The 15,375-nt window shown below is 39.9% G+C and overlaps 1 long non-coding RNA gene across 1 annotated transcript in view; it reads left to right on the top strand.

Moving 5' to 3' along the window:
* The first annotated feature begins 4,735 nt into the window (after positions 1–4,735).
* The window catches only part of LOC136790256 (uncharacterized), a 33,611-nt gene continuing 22,971 nt past the window's right edge, over positions 4,736–15,375 (top strand). The window contains exon 1 of the long non-coding RNA XR_010829796.1: positions 4,736–4,924. This is a non-coding gene — a long non-coding RNA (uncharacterized lncRNA). The remainder of the gene's footprint in view (positions 4,925–15,375) is intronic.

The following is a 15,375-nucleotide window of genomic DNA, read 5'->3' as shown; positions in this document are numbered from 1 at the left end:
AGCCAAAGCAAAGGAATTGTTGCTTTCTGGCTGAATAGATCTACTGAAAGTGTTTTGTTTATTTTTATTTTTTATTTTTTCCAAGCTGCTTCAACAAACTTAGGTTAGAAGAGAGGAAGGTATTTTCTTTATTTGTGTTCATGGTAGATCTCAGAAAATTCCTGTCAGGATTCTGCAACCAAATGAAAGAAGAAATCAAAGCTGATTTTTCTCTTCATCTGATTTGATTCTCCTCTTCTGTATTCAGCTTTTTTTTCCCCCCCCCTTGCCAGAAACATGTTGTTTTTTGTTTGTTTGTTTCTTTTCTCTGAACTCATTGATTAATCAGTACATTGGAGTACAATGGATTCACCCCAAATTATCCTTAGAAACAATCATTTTAGCTCCCTGCAAAAAATATCCTTCCATTTTCAGTTACAGTGTGATAATGTTCTGGAGAAATAATAAGCACACTGACTGACTAGACTATGCATTTCCATTTGTTTAGTGGTATGTTTACCTTATTTAAAACTTGATTTCAATGGGGAAAAAATAAGTTTTCCTGTCTGTAATCACAAACAACTTCAGTGAAATATCAGTACAGAAAAAGAGAGAAGTAAATGTAAGTCTCTTTTCCCTTCACAGTTTGTTTGCTTCCTGCTGTTTTTCAGTTTGCTTTTTTCTTAATCTTGTCATCTTTGGATGTGTTTGTCAAACACATATGTTCTGTAGAATTCTCTGAAATATATCATAGTTCAGATGATGCCATCCTTTTATGATTTTCTGTATGTATTTTCCCCTATTTATTTATTTATTTGCTTGTTTTTGACATGCTCCAGATAAATGACTAGTTTTTGGTCAGGTGTAGAAGAAGAAGCGGTCCCCGGTGGCATCCCATTCCAATACATCTGTCAGGAAAACTATTTTTTTGGTCAGGAAACAGACAGAATTGGATGGCTAGTAAAAACAGATGGAAAGTAGAATTAAACTACTCTTAATGATTATCCTGTTGCAAAATCATTTCCTGGACATGTTGGGGTAATCATATTACTTCAGTTTCTTATTCTAGAGGCAGAGCAGTTGAATGCAGTAGTAGTAACGCAGTCAAGCTATGGTCAGATCCTGTCCCCAGGGTATCATAATAAGAAGGTCAGGAATGATATTTCTCACTGCAGGTAAGTAGGCAGCCAGGATTAGTGAATGAATGCAACAAGGCCCAGAAATTTCAATAATCCACTTTTCTGATATTTTTTTCTATATTTAATGCTAGGGAAAAAATAAGTTCCAACTTATCACTACCTACCAACCTCCTATTTAGCCTTCCTTAGCTCACTACAAGACATCTGCCCCACTGGGTTATTTATTCCATCTTCTTAATACATTTTTTTTAAAGACAAGACTCCTTGAATCCAGTGACTTCATTGATAAATATGACACTTCTCTGCCCTTTGATGACTTTCTTTAGACGTATTACTGAGATAAGAGTAGCAAATACGTCAGAAAAATACAGGCAAGACTTCCTGCAAGAGATAAGAAAGTAAGCACCGAAAAAACTATGCTGAATGCATATGTGCTGAATGCATATTCTATGTGTTTAGGTGTACAATGAAGGAAAACACAATACGGCTGAAATATTATTTAAAGTGTTATGTTGTTGTAATACAACAAAGAATTAAGTGGGAGTAATGAGGCTATATTGCTGGGTGGGCTGAAGACAGGGGGCAGTAATGGAAACCAGAGCAATGTGCCCCCCTTCTACCAGTTACTGGTTACAAGGATTATTTTGCACTGCTTCTTACATCATTTTTTTTTCTGAGGGTTTCCACATACTTTATAAACATACACAAATCAAGCTTCATAGGCGAATGGCTGTCTGTACTGTAGCCATATATATAATCTAAATGTTTTCCTTACATATGTCAAAGCAAGTTCCACAGAAACTGGCACTTTTGACACCATTTAATTTAATACTTTCCTACTCACCCAAGGAAGGGGCTTTGGTAGGTAGGAGCTCTCCTAGACCTTGGGGGTGTGGGGGGATATTGGACTCCTGAGAGTGACAATCAGTGTGCATTTGGCAGCACATAACCTGCCCTTCTGTTGTGACAGTTTCTTTGATTGTTAAATTTGGTGTGCTTGTAGGGTTGTGGTTTTTTTGTGGTCATCTGAGTTTGAGATGGGATCCAGGCAGCCTGATACTCAGATGATAAAATCTCCAGCTCTCTTGAGCCTTTTCCTTTCCCTAAATAAAGCAAGAGAAGTGATGTACCCAACCTCAATGAACTGCTACTGAAAAAAAAAAAAAAAAAAAGGCATTTTAAGCTGCGATACTCACACTCATTTGTTTTATAGTCCTACCTAATTAACCTCACACTGCTGAGTCAAGATTTTGACCAGAGCACTACCCAGTTACTGTCTGAGGGCTGTGATGTAATTAAGCATTAAGGCCCAAATTACTAGCATTGGAATGCTAGTGGAGCATGTCTTAAACTGACTGCGTGGCATGAAACCTAATAATACACATCCAGACATGGCATATTGATGGCACATGCCTGGAAAACAGCTTCTAGAAGCTATTTTTCCCTGTGAATATAATTAGCTGAACAAAACACACACGGATAATTAGATGCTGTTACCACACAGACACAGTTAAAAAAGCTTACTGTTCAGATTTTCATGCGCCACCAATACATGCGCTGGAATCTAGTGAACATGAGTGAAGGTCACCAGAAGTCCTGCCACCAGCTTTCTTTCAATAGTGAGTACCCAAAGACACAACATCACTTGTGCTATGGAGATCCTCATGTGACAAAACCTGTGTATCACCAGGGTGCAAAACCCAGCACCCTCAGAGTTCTCCTTGCCAGTTCCAATAGCCTAAAGCTGCTTGAAATGGGAGTAATTATCTGTAATGAGATACTGTTCTTCTCAAAGTAATTATGGTATTTCATACCAATATATGAAAGTTTTAATGAATGTCTCCCATAGTGCTAGTAAATTCCCAGCCTACTGGGTTTATACACTGCTGGAAACTTGTGTATAATTTTACATCTATTTCTTCTATAATTATTATAATTACAAATTATTTCCTGCTCTATGATTATGGGACTATTTTCCATTAGATCTGAAATAAATATGAATAATTACATAATTCCTCATTTTCCCATATAGTAAAATAATATTCTTTCTTAATAAAATTTGGAAGCTTCTTAGATAACATCTTGATTTAAGGTACTACTCACAGAGGGTTTTGGTTTTGTTTGTTTTAACTACTTAAAAAAAAAAAAAAAAGGCTGTCTTAGAAAACACAGCTGGAAGTAGAAACAGCCATTTCCAACCCCCCACTAGCATGTAACAGGGTAGTAATCCTACAAGAAACAGTAGTCTGTAGTTAATTTCCCATGGCTGCCTGAAGGGACTCATGGCCACCTCTGCTCTTCCCCTTGAGCAGGACTAGCCAAACTGGGAGAAGAAAGGTTCTTTTGGTGGAAGATAGGTCACTTCTGTGGCTAGGCTGGGAACTTTGGTACTGGGAGTTGGGAGGAGAAGGCTTTAGGATAGGATCTTCCACTAAGCTTCTGGGTATGGCTCTTATGAAGGAGACAGAGGTTTTGCTCCTTGCCCTTCCCTCTGGCCATATGTGTTTTTTGTATTGAACGGTTACAGGATCAGATAGACAAACACATAGGAAAGGGCAGAAGAAAAGTGGAAAACAAATGCACTTGCTAGAGCATGATAAAACCTGCTTCTTTTATAGAAGAGTAATTCAAGGCATAATATTTAGAAAGTCAGTCTCTCTTCTCCTTTGTCTCAAACTGAGAAGTATCAGTATCAGAAGAAAATAATTTGCAAGGAGAACAGAAAATTGAAACTACAAAGAGTGAGAATACAAACAGGAAAAACTGAAATGCAACCAGCTTCAAGAGAGCTATCTAGCATTACTAAGGAAAATATTTAAGAACTTCATGCCCAATAATTCATATGACTGGAAACAGGGATTTCATCAGTAAAATAGTCCAGCTTAGTCTAGCTTTTGAATAAATTATATTAAAGTTGCATATATTCTGCCTCTTAAAACAGTAGATTTAAGGTGGAAGGAAAAATGTTAAATAACACAGGGGGAATAATATTTACATTATGAATGCATTTAATTACAGCAAAGTTGGAAATTATGCACCGAGTTTGGGAACTGACTTAATTCACAGGGCAGTGAACACAATTTAATTTATGAATTAGGGTTGTTTGCAACGATGAATTAAGAAATTAGAGGCATTCACAATGGAGTGTGTGGTAGAGGGAACAGAACTAAGTGCTTCATAGTGTGGGAAGCAGAGAAGGAAAGGGGGAGGAAGACAATGGGAAAGAGTGCAAGAGCAAAAGAGGAAAAAGAGGGGCAAGAAGAGCTGTGGGGAAAAAGGCCCTAAGGAGCTAAGTAGGTATGGGTACCTACTTAGTACCATGGGTACGTGTGGTAGACTCTGTTAGGTCTGCACATGAAAATTCGTTAATGTTGAGAACTTATGGTATTTACTATCTGTTTCAGATTTGCTGTAATACCATTCAGAATACCTCTCTATACCAGGCAGGTATTGCTTCAGGTAAATGGCACACAGGGAAACCCCACTGATACGTGCTTCCTCTGAGATGAAAAGTGAAATGGGAGCTGACTGCAAGGGCAATGTAAATGTTTCCCTGGCACTACAGTGACTAAGGTAGGGAATCCTCTGTTGGGTGACTACAGCTCCCAGTATGTAGGTGGTGGTGTAGCTGCAGTACTGCAAACTGTAAAATATTGCCCCAGTTTAGACAAAAGAAGTAAAAATATATTTTGTTTATTTAATCTTTCCAGTGCATCTCAGAAGCCCTGAACTATGTGCTTGCATCCTTTACTGGTTCTGCAACAGAAGTGAACTTGCCACACTGACGTACAGACAGCTGCAAGAAGGTAGGTGTTTTGCTATTTTCATAACACATAAAATGGTCTAGAAAGCTAGACATCTTGTTCAGCATTTCTGAAGGTTTCATGAGTACTCTTCAGTAAAAAAATGACTGCTCAGCCTACTACTAAATCATAGAAATGTGCTTATTTTGCTTGTTCAGTATGGAACATGCACAGATTTTTTCTCCCTCCTGTTTTTGCACAGGCTAGGTAACCAATCTAACCACATATATGGGAAATGGAGGATTAAAGGATACAGCTCTGGTAGCACATGCACAGAACTAGCATGACCGTTTGTATTTGTGAACATGGTTACCTGCAAATACATTGTGAAATGCATACTCAAAGCATTGAAACAAATGCCTTATGCCATCACAAGGCTCTGTTTAGTTGCAAAACCTCTGTCCTGCAGGACCTGACAGTGGAAGAGCCTGCATTTTGCTCTTTCAGAGAATCTCAGCTTTGATACTGAAGAGCTACTGCTTAGGTTCTAAGCATCTGGGTATTTCCCCCTCAATAGTCCCTTGGCCCTTGGCTTCTCTGCTGCTGTGTTAAACACAGTGTTGGATTCATTGTGACAGAAATGGATTAAAATCAACATCTTTCACATATGGTACTGATAGCCTACAGTTATTTCATGACAATGAATTTCAGTCACTATGCAGGAACTGTAGTGTTTTGAGACTAACTTTCAAGAGGCTGGAAAATGCATTCACTTTGTCAATCCTTTGAACACCCGCTACTGCCACCACTAAATTGTGTTAGAGATGGGCCCTGAGTTCATATCAAAATTAGAGGATTTTCCTACTATAGGTTGTATTGGTGGGTTGAGCTAGATATAGTCTGTACTTGTGGATTGGAAAGAGAATTTTCACAATAGGAAATGTTAGGGTACTGCTGAAGTAGACAGCTCTCTGAAAGATGCTTCTGATTCACCTTTCTTAATGCAAATAGACTGAGAACATATCTGCTCATTTTCCATTTATAGCAAAATGAAGGTAATTTGTAGCCAGGTGAAACAGAATCTGGGGAGAGATTTCATACAGTACTTACCCTGAAATGCTAAATTTTTGTTTCAAATGTGGAAGATTTCAATAACACAAGGCATTTATAAATTGTGTTGTTTTTGTGCTAGTGTGTTTTGCTGCAGCTGTGCCTTTGTGATTTCAATATTTCATTCAGCTACAAGAAACAGAAAAGGGATCACACACTGAAAAATACCTATAGCATCCATCCAAATTTCTGTTTTCTCAATGCCCTTTGTATTGCAAATGCCAGTTTGTTTGTTTTTTTTTTTCCTCAGGTGAAAGCATTTAGGGTGTTTATGAAGGTCATGTTTTGGGCTAGCCTTTATCTAAGTTACCTCCAGGTATTCCATCTATATTAAGCATCGGTGGTATGTTTTTATTCTTTTTCTCTTTACATTTGTTCAGTGCAGAGTTCTCTTCACTTTTTCATCCATTCAAGACATCAACTTCTTGGGCCAAGGAGGGATTTTGCTGAAATTGAGTTTGGGGGCATTTCTGAAGTGCTCTAGGGTATTAAACCAACAGAATAATTTAAGCAGTCACATCCTTGTTCTGAGGGCATGCTTACCATTGAATTGCTTTGAGTTATCATATCTTTGCACAGCTTTTGCCATCATATTATTTTGACAGACTTTTCAGGAACTTTCCCCTAAGAATTTTCTTTCAAAATATTCAGTGCTTCCTATGGCTAAAATGAGATTTAAAGAAGCAGACCTGATTTTAGTAGCAAAGTTTCATTGGGATGAGATTATGTGTAGCTATGTGCCTCCATTTCAACAACTGTCACTTTCCAGGCTAGTAATGGAAATGGGGAAGGTTTGCTTGTTTGTTTTATTTTTTTAACAGCAATGGAAGTTGTGTGTTGAGTGTCCAAGAATAGAAGGAGGTGTGGGTACAAAGGCTAAGTGGATGGGTTTTGGAGGACTCTATAGAGCAGAATGAAACAGATTTGCTGTCCCATCCAGCCTGGCCTTTTGGGAACTGCCCCTGGAGTAAGCTATCCTTAAAATCACACATAGAATTTGTCTTGAAGTGTGTTATTTGGAGCAGGTGAATGATGTGTAGGCAAGCTGTTGATAAGCAATAGGAATGATGTAGGGACCAATGCTTCAGTGCACTCTCTTGTCATATTTTATTTAGTAGTAAGCCAAGATGCCTACAAAATCAAATAACACAGTAATATGAAAATATTACTGGCACTTATGAGCATTCTTTCCAATGCCAAAGGCTTTAACTAACCCAGTAGTAAGTACAGCTTCCTATGCTACAGGTTGCAAAGCCGGAACCCTGACTACAGCTCTGACCTTAAACTACAGATACTCCCTGCAAACAAGTTTGATTAAAGGGCTTGTCCCTAATCTTACACCTATTTTTTTTTCTGTCTTTTCAGGATGTGTAGAACTATTCTCTAAATTGGATGGTTGAAGTTGTCTATTTTACAGTCCCTAACCTTAATTGCATTCCTGGAACTGGCTCTGAGGGGTTCAAAGCCTACTGTAAAACAGACAATAATGTCCAATCCCAATTTGTTCTTTTCTCTGTTTTGGACATTTTTGTGATTCTTAATCATTGAAATGTAACCACAATTCTAACTTAAACTTGTATCTTTGGGTAAAAAATCTTCTACTGGAAGACAGTGGCAATAACTGTGGGAATTGTTCTTTTTGTCTTTGGAAACTCTGAAGAATCTTAAATAAGCTTTTTGAGTGTTTAGACTTTTTCAATACTAACTTTATTCCAACCATAATACTTAACTTATCATAGCCAGGGGACCAAAAAAATGAAAATGAAGTAAAAGTCCTTATCAGAATGAGCACATCTCTGTATTCTGTAGGCTGGGAACAATCCAGGAATAAAATAGGATCCTTAGGCTTTAGATTTCTTAACTGTAACCCATAGACCTAAGCTTAGTTATAGACAATGCACTGATATTAATGATAAAAGAGAACAATAGCCTACAGTAGCCTTAGCCTACAATGCTAATCTTAATTATATGATGTCTCTAATCCTACAAGAATTAACAAAAAATACCGATTCCGAGTCACAAATCTGCTCCTGTCTAAAAGGACAATAGAGAATCAAACAGTGAGGGAAATCATATTTTGAAATAGAATAGAATTGAATGTCCTGGATAGGCACCAGCCTTCTTATAATCTTCAGAGATCTTACAGGATTCAGAAAGAAACAGAGCAATGGATAGAAAAGTAATAGTCTTAAGAACTGAAATGATTGTTGAATTTACAGGGCTTTGAGTGGGTAAAGTGGTAGACTTCTGTCTTTTGGAGATTAGTTGTGTGTGTGTATTCCAGGTTAGCTAAGTATGCAATTGCGTTTATCATTAAAATTGTAAACTTAAAGCTGAAAAACAAACAAACAAAAAAAAACAGAAATACTGGATCATGCCAGGCCATGATGTTACAAAGCCAGATAGGGTTAATATAAACCACCCTCCTTGCTCTTGTTGAAGAACAGGGACTAGATCCATAGATACATGTTTATAAGTTTTATTATAAAATACACATTCTAATATATTTAATATTACGTAATACATGCTGTATTGGGTTTACGTGGCAAGGTTTTGGTAGTGGGGTCTGCAGGGGTAGCCTCTGCGAGAAGTATCCAGCAGCTGCCCCATGTTAGATCAGGGCCAGTTTCAGCTGGCTCCAAAGGGACCTGCCGCTGGCCAGCGCTGAGCCAATAAACAATGCTGTTTGTGCCTCTGTGAGAGCAGTTTTAAGAAAGGGGAGATAAAACCTGCTGCACAACAGCAGCTAGGAGAATGCGAAGTGAGAGCCAGCCCTGCAGATCCCAAGGTCAGTGCAGCGGGAGGGCAGGAGGTGCTCCAGGCACGCAGCAGCAGTTCCCCTGCGGCCTGTGGAGAGGCCCCTGGTGGAGCAGGCTGTCCCCCTGCAGCCCATGGGTCCCACACGGAGCAGATCTCCACGCTGCAGCCCGTGGAGGAGCCCCCGGTGGAGCAGGTGGATGCGGCCTGGAGGAGGCTGCGGCCCATGGAGAGCCCCCGCAGGAGCAGGCCCCGGGCCGGAGCTGCAGCCCGTGGAGAGGAGCCCCCGCAGGAGCAGGGGGTCTGGGGGGAGCTGCCGCCCGTGGGGGACCCGTGCTGGAGCAGTTTGCTCCTGGGGGATGGACCCCGTGGTACGGAGCCGTGTGGGAGCAGTTCCTGAAGAGCTGCTGCCCGTGGGCAGCCCCCGCAGGCTCAGTTCGGGCAGGACGGCATCCCGTGGGAGGGACCCCACGGGGAGCAGGGGCAGGGAGGGACCGTGAAGGCGCAGCAGAGGAGAAGCACTATACTCTGACCACAGCCGCCATGCCCCATTCCTCTACACCGTTCAGGGGGAGGAGACTGAAGAGGATTGTTGGGGAGAAGGTGTTTTTAGTTTGCTTTAAGTTTCTCACTGCTCTAGCTCATTAGTAATAAGTAATAGATTACATTAATCTCCCTATGCTGAGTCTGTTTTGCCTGTGATGATAATCATAGAGTGATCTCCCTGTCCTTATCTCAACCCTTGGGCCCTTTTCTTATATTTTCTCTTCCTTTCTCTTTGAGGAGGGGGAGTGAGAGAGTGGCATGTGGTGGAGCTCAGCTGCCCAGCTGGGTAAAACACATGCCTGTGTTATGTGTATTATATATATGTGTGTGTATATATATATATATATAAAAAACACATATATACATATAACATGTATATATATAAAGTACATATATAGCATTGGGACTACCAAAAAAAAAAAAAAAAAAAGCAGAAGCAGTAGCCCCGAGGTCCCACTTTAAATTCTCAGATTCTCCAGAACAAATTTCTGCAAGTCCTGCAGCAGCTTTAGATTTACTAATGTTGAGTCCAGCGTTAACCTTTTCCTGAACTTTAGACTGGAAAATGAGAGAAAGGCAATGGAAAACAAACTAAATCTCTCAGTTTTTCTTACTCTGCAAGTCTGTCCAAATACAAGGGATATTCAGGCTATTCATTTTCTATATCCACTTCTGTCCTTAAAAAATGATGTCTCTTGCCTGAAATCTTAAAAAATATCTCTGACTCCACCTTTACCAGCACTCTCCAACGCCCACCGAGTTCAGCAGAGTTCTTCAGGCTTTACAGATTTCCTAATCCTAACCCCATTCCTAACCCTAACCTGAAATTTGGATTGAGGATCATTTCCAGTGGCAGAGTAACAAAGTAAGGCTTTGTCTTAAAATGATGCACAGTTTAAGACAACTGATCTTACACTGATGCTTAACAAGTCTGCTGAAATACAGCAATAAATGTGGCTGTGGGTGCCACTAGTTTCCTAGTGCAAATCCTAAATCTAAAATTGTGTGTAACCAAGACTCCACTGTTCACACCAGAACATAAACCCGTGCTTGCTACTGATTACCAGCGTTCTTCATAACTCCTTGCATCAGGCTGAATGGGGTCTGCAGTATGGATTCCTGAAGCTTTAGATTTCCTAATGCTCTCCCTAAATTGATCCTGAAGCTCTAAGTAAAATCATAATGTGGATAGGATTGTTTTCTAAAAATTTCAAATTATCTTGATATCTAAAAATCATGAAAACCATTCACCAGGATCCTTCTTTTGAGTCCCCTCAAGGCAGGAGAAGGACAGACTGGATTTCTCCCATGTTTTGTATAATGAAAGTTTGGCTTAGTGGTTTGGCCAGAATTAGGATTCAGGAAAATAGGGTCATGTTCCCAGTATATTGCTGGATTATTAGGGTTCTTTTGGGGTTGGAGAAATAACTAAGACTTATTGCATACTTGTATAATTTCTTCAATATTCAGAGTAATAAAATTTAGGTGAATATTTTTTTAATCTGTCCTGTGGAGGTGATTGACTTTATTAACAAAATTCCCACATAGCTGCAGATGACAGATTAATAAACTGATATATTTTTAAAATTAGATCAAAATATGAAAGTAGCCAAATACATATTTATGTTCAGTGTCAGCAATTCAAATTGCTTTGACCCCAGCAAGGATAAACATCAGAGGGAGAGAAAGGATTCATCTTTTTCACAGCCTTTTTCTTTCTTTGTAATGGAGGTGTGCAGCTGTATCACCAGCCTGGGTATGACTTGCTGATGTTCTGCGCTTTTATTCTTAAAACTTCAAATCTCTTACAAATGAGGGTTTTTCTACTCATTCCTTTGTTTTTCTACTTTGCTACTCTTCTTTTCCAGAACATACCTTCTTCCATGCAGAGGTTCTTTTATTCACTTTCTTTGGATAGAGAAGCGGGCAAATGCTGCCTCGAAGGATTTAGTAGCATCTCATTTTCCTTTGACAAATGCTTTTGCATTGGCTTTCTCTTGTCAGGGAGTGTGTTGAACAGAAACTTCATTTACTGCCTGACAGCAATGATCACGTATGTCATTCTGAGCAATGGGGACAGACAGTGTTTAGAAAGAGAGAAAAATCAATGATTTCCAGGGGTGGGGGGCTCCCTCCTCTTACAAACCCCTCTTCAGTAAAATCTAAAACCATATTATGTTACCGGCAGCAATATTAATACTGCTTTTAATAATTCATTTGTGGGTTGCAATTTAAATTACTGTAACTTTTACAATATAAAATCATATGCAACCATTGGTTGATCCTTGATGCCTTTGAATCAATAATTTAAAAGTACTTTTAAGGCTTTAATTGAGCCTCAGGGTTAAATAGTCATTATAATGTTGTCACAAGTAAGAAAGAAACATGTTATGCCATGAGATTTGTGAGTGACCGCAGATTCTTGGCTTTTTCACTTGTATTTACTGCTTATCTATATTATGTGAGGCTTTAATAGGAATTGTCACAGGGAGCGAAAATTCTGGTTATTGACTGTCTGAAAAACAGTCCTCTGAAGGGTTTGTATGAAGTCTTTAAAAAGCAGCTAAAGAACATTAAATAGTTTATAGCATGCAGATGGGTTGTGCAAAGATTTCTAAGATTAACTTCATGTAAAAAAGTCAGAAACTGTCAGTGATCAGACTGACATTTTCCTTATGTAATGCCGCTTATGTATTTCTAGTGAATAGATTACTAAAAAAAAATAAAGATACCAACACACACACGAATACATACCAGGACTCTAGTGCTACCTTTAGTTTGTACTGATAATTAAAAGAAAACACATTTACAGAATACCTATGAAGCTAGATAAACCTCTAAATTAGATGTCAGTAAATATATATATATATATATAGCATGACAATGTATAAACTGACTTGAAATATGTATAGGGTCTCAGTTTGATTTCACCTCAGAGTAGTTACATGATTAATATCACACAGCAAGTTAGTGGGGGAAAGAGAAATATTAATTGCATGTTCTATAGTGAGAGGATGAATTCTAAGTATATCTATAAATAATATTGATCATGAATTGTGTATTGACATATCTTTTGTTAGATCCAAAATCTACTGCTTTTTCGATAATACCTTATTGTTTAAAGGAATGCTGATTATTACAATCCTGACTTCTCGAAGGTTTAATGAGAAAGTATCTGTTTGACAATATTCCGTTCAGATTGAGAAGATGAAAATCATGAGGTTTATATTTGCTTCGATCCAAGATTCCAGTTTTAGAAATGAACTTGAAGTTTATGTGCTCTGTGCCACCGAAAGTAATTTGTCTTTTTGTGGAACAGTTGATGGCAGCACTGGTACTTTCGGTAAGGGAGAACACAGAGAAGTCTGATGTCAAATTAATGATGCTATAAATCCACTCTGTGGCAATATCATACTGGCCACCTGGCACTTTGTCTACTTTGTTTTTTGAAGCATTTTCTAAACTTTTTTTTAAAGTTGCAGCTGCTATTTCCTCACTATACCTTACAGCTGCTTCTAAACTAAGAATCAGAACCAGTTGGAAGGGACCTCTTGAGATCACTTGCTCCAGTCCCCCTGCTCAAGCAGAAACAGCTATAGCAGGTTGCCCATGGACCAGTCAGGTTTTGAATATCCCCACAGATATCAATGGATATGGATGCCTGAGGATACTTTATACATTGCACCAGTTCTAGGGAAGTTTACCCTGAGTAGTATGATAACCATCATGCTCCGCCTGGCTTGTGGGATGGGTTGTCTATTATTTTGATGAAATGTAAGCACTGTCCTAACAGACAAAAACCTCATTTTGGACTGTCTCCACTTTAACCTCCTACCTCTGAGCAAGACTGTGTTTTTGCTTTCAGGGGCAACTGCAAGTCTCAGACAGCATCAGGTATGGCTTTGTATGGCTCCAGCATTTTTACTGTAAGTGTTATCTGCTCCACGTGTAGGCTGGCCCACAGGGCACCTTCAAACCTGAGAGAGCTTCCCATTTCTGTTCCTAGCAGGAACCGTGTTATGAAGGTCAGGATTTCCTTCCGAGTCTTCGTCTAGTGAAGGCTTCCTCCTCAGGCTGGGCATGGGCCCATGCCCTGAAGTTTCTGATCACCCTCTCAAACAGCCACAGGGACCCAGGGCACTCCTTTCAAAGTCTCCTGGTGCAAAGGACAGAATAGGATTCACCTGGGGGCAGTCTGAATCTACACTGAGTTCAGGCTGACTATAAGAAAAAATACAGATGACAGTGGTCCAGAAATGAATAAAGATTCAGCCTTCCCAAAGTAGGATATTTGCAGTACTGACTATCTGGACTTTCCTACACAGGCAGTTTCCATCTGCCACCTGCTTGATACCGCAGGTTCTTTTCTGAGATTGATCCCATCGGGTTGTAGCTTACGGTTCCTTTTCCTGTACTGTAGGAAGGACACAGCTCCCTAACCAGATTCTGTGCACATTCCCACAATATCACCATTCAGCCAATAAAGAACCGTAGTATTCATTGCAATTAACATGTTTCCCGATTCATTGGATCATGAAGGGGCAGCAAACAGTGTGAACAAAAAGTCTGATGAAATATAACTGCATCTCACAGTGCACCTGAACTGCCTTACAACATATAGGAGTTATTACATCCACATAGACATACAATTCACCATGGTATCCAACTAAAGCTAAGATTTATGAAAACACTCCATAAGAACTTAAATATGAGAACTAAATGGGCATCATTACTCGCCCACTAAAAACACCACTTATTTCACCAGCTTGAGTTTACCAGCTTTGGAAGTATTAAAGTTTAAATTGATCCTGCAGAGATAAGTATGTGGTAGCATTGTGGTTATGCAAATATCACCATTCACAGGCTCCACAGTATAGCAAAAAGAGCTGATAGGAATTTCCATTACTGTAGTAGTAGTTGTTTATTAACATGTAAAGAGGCAGTCCAGGAGCTATGAACAACATCCTTTTCTTGCAGCCAGTGTTCCCAAGCACTCAGCCATCTGCTGGACTGCCTACCTGTGATAATCACCCCTTCTCCCTGCCAAATTTTGTGCTGCACTATGCATGACATTTTAAATGATTTAATGGTCTAATTTGCATTTTTCAAATAATTTTACATGCCAATTAATTTCAGTTTATGGTTAATCTCCCCCTCCACAAATACTGTTAGGGAAAGAAAGAGATAAGTACAAAATCAGCCAGTTATGGATAAGTCGGAGAGGGTGCCTGGTGTGTAAGAGAATGGGTTGGAGGGGAAGGAGGGGGCAATAGGAAAGGTGTGCATTGGGGGGCGGGTGTCTCATCTTGGTGGGTTTGTGATAGCACCAGAATATGCAGGAATGTTATGGTTTGTGTGCATAGCTGACAGGCAGCAGGGAGTAGAGAAGAGTGCTGTACCTGTGCCCTGCTCTCCTGGGTGGTGCTGGGCCATCTGGGCCATCTGGAGTAGCTTCACAGGTCATGGGAGCAGTGGGAGTCAGAGTGATTTGCTGGTTTGTTTCTTTTTTGCCAAAGTTTGGCTAAACCCATCCTCTATGTCCGTCCTGCCCACCTTCCAGCTGCTGCCACTGCTGAGTGCCTGGGTCCCATCAAAGGCATCCAGGAGGTCAGGGAGGGGTGTCTGGAGGCAGTAACGCCTGCCAGGAGCTGGGCTGGGTGCTGGGCCATGGAGACCCTGGGCAGAGTGGCACCAGTGAGCAAAACATAAAGGACAGAGCCCAGAGCATAAACTCCTGTCCCTAGACTTAAATGTCAAATAAAGGGGAAGGGAAGGGAGAAAGACAGAAATACGTCCTTGCATCATTTTGGTACCATTTATATGATACTGTAGATACCCAAAGCACTGTATTAACTGGACATCCTTAGCTAAGCCTTTATAAAGGCTCATCTTTCTTCATAAAAGTCTTCCCAAATGATGCAATTAAGCCTTCAATATTAAAAGCTTTTGACAGATTTAAATAGCAAATTGCACCTCAGGGGACAACCGCTCCAACCAAAAAGCTCCAGCATTGGTCGCTTTGGGTGGTCGTCCACCTGAATGTCCTCATTTCCCATCAGCAGCCCTGACAGACCATGCGTCCCCCCGCACTGTTGTCATCT

The sequence above is a fragment of the Anser cygnoides genome, chromosome 3 (assembly GCF_040182565.1).
Source record: "Anser cygnoides isolate HZ-2024a breed goose chromosome 3, Taihu_goose_T2T_genome, whole genome shotgun sequence".
In the NCBI taxonomy this organism is placed as follows: Eukaryota; Metazoa; Chordata; class Aves; order Anseriformes; family Anatidae; genus Anser; species Anser cygnoides.
Note: the sequence above shows the minus strand (reverse complement) of the source record. Positions and strands in the feature narration are given on the sequence as shown.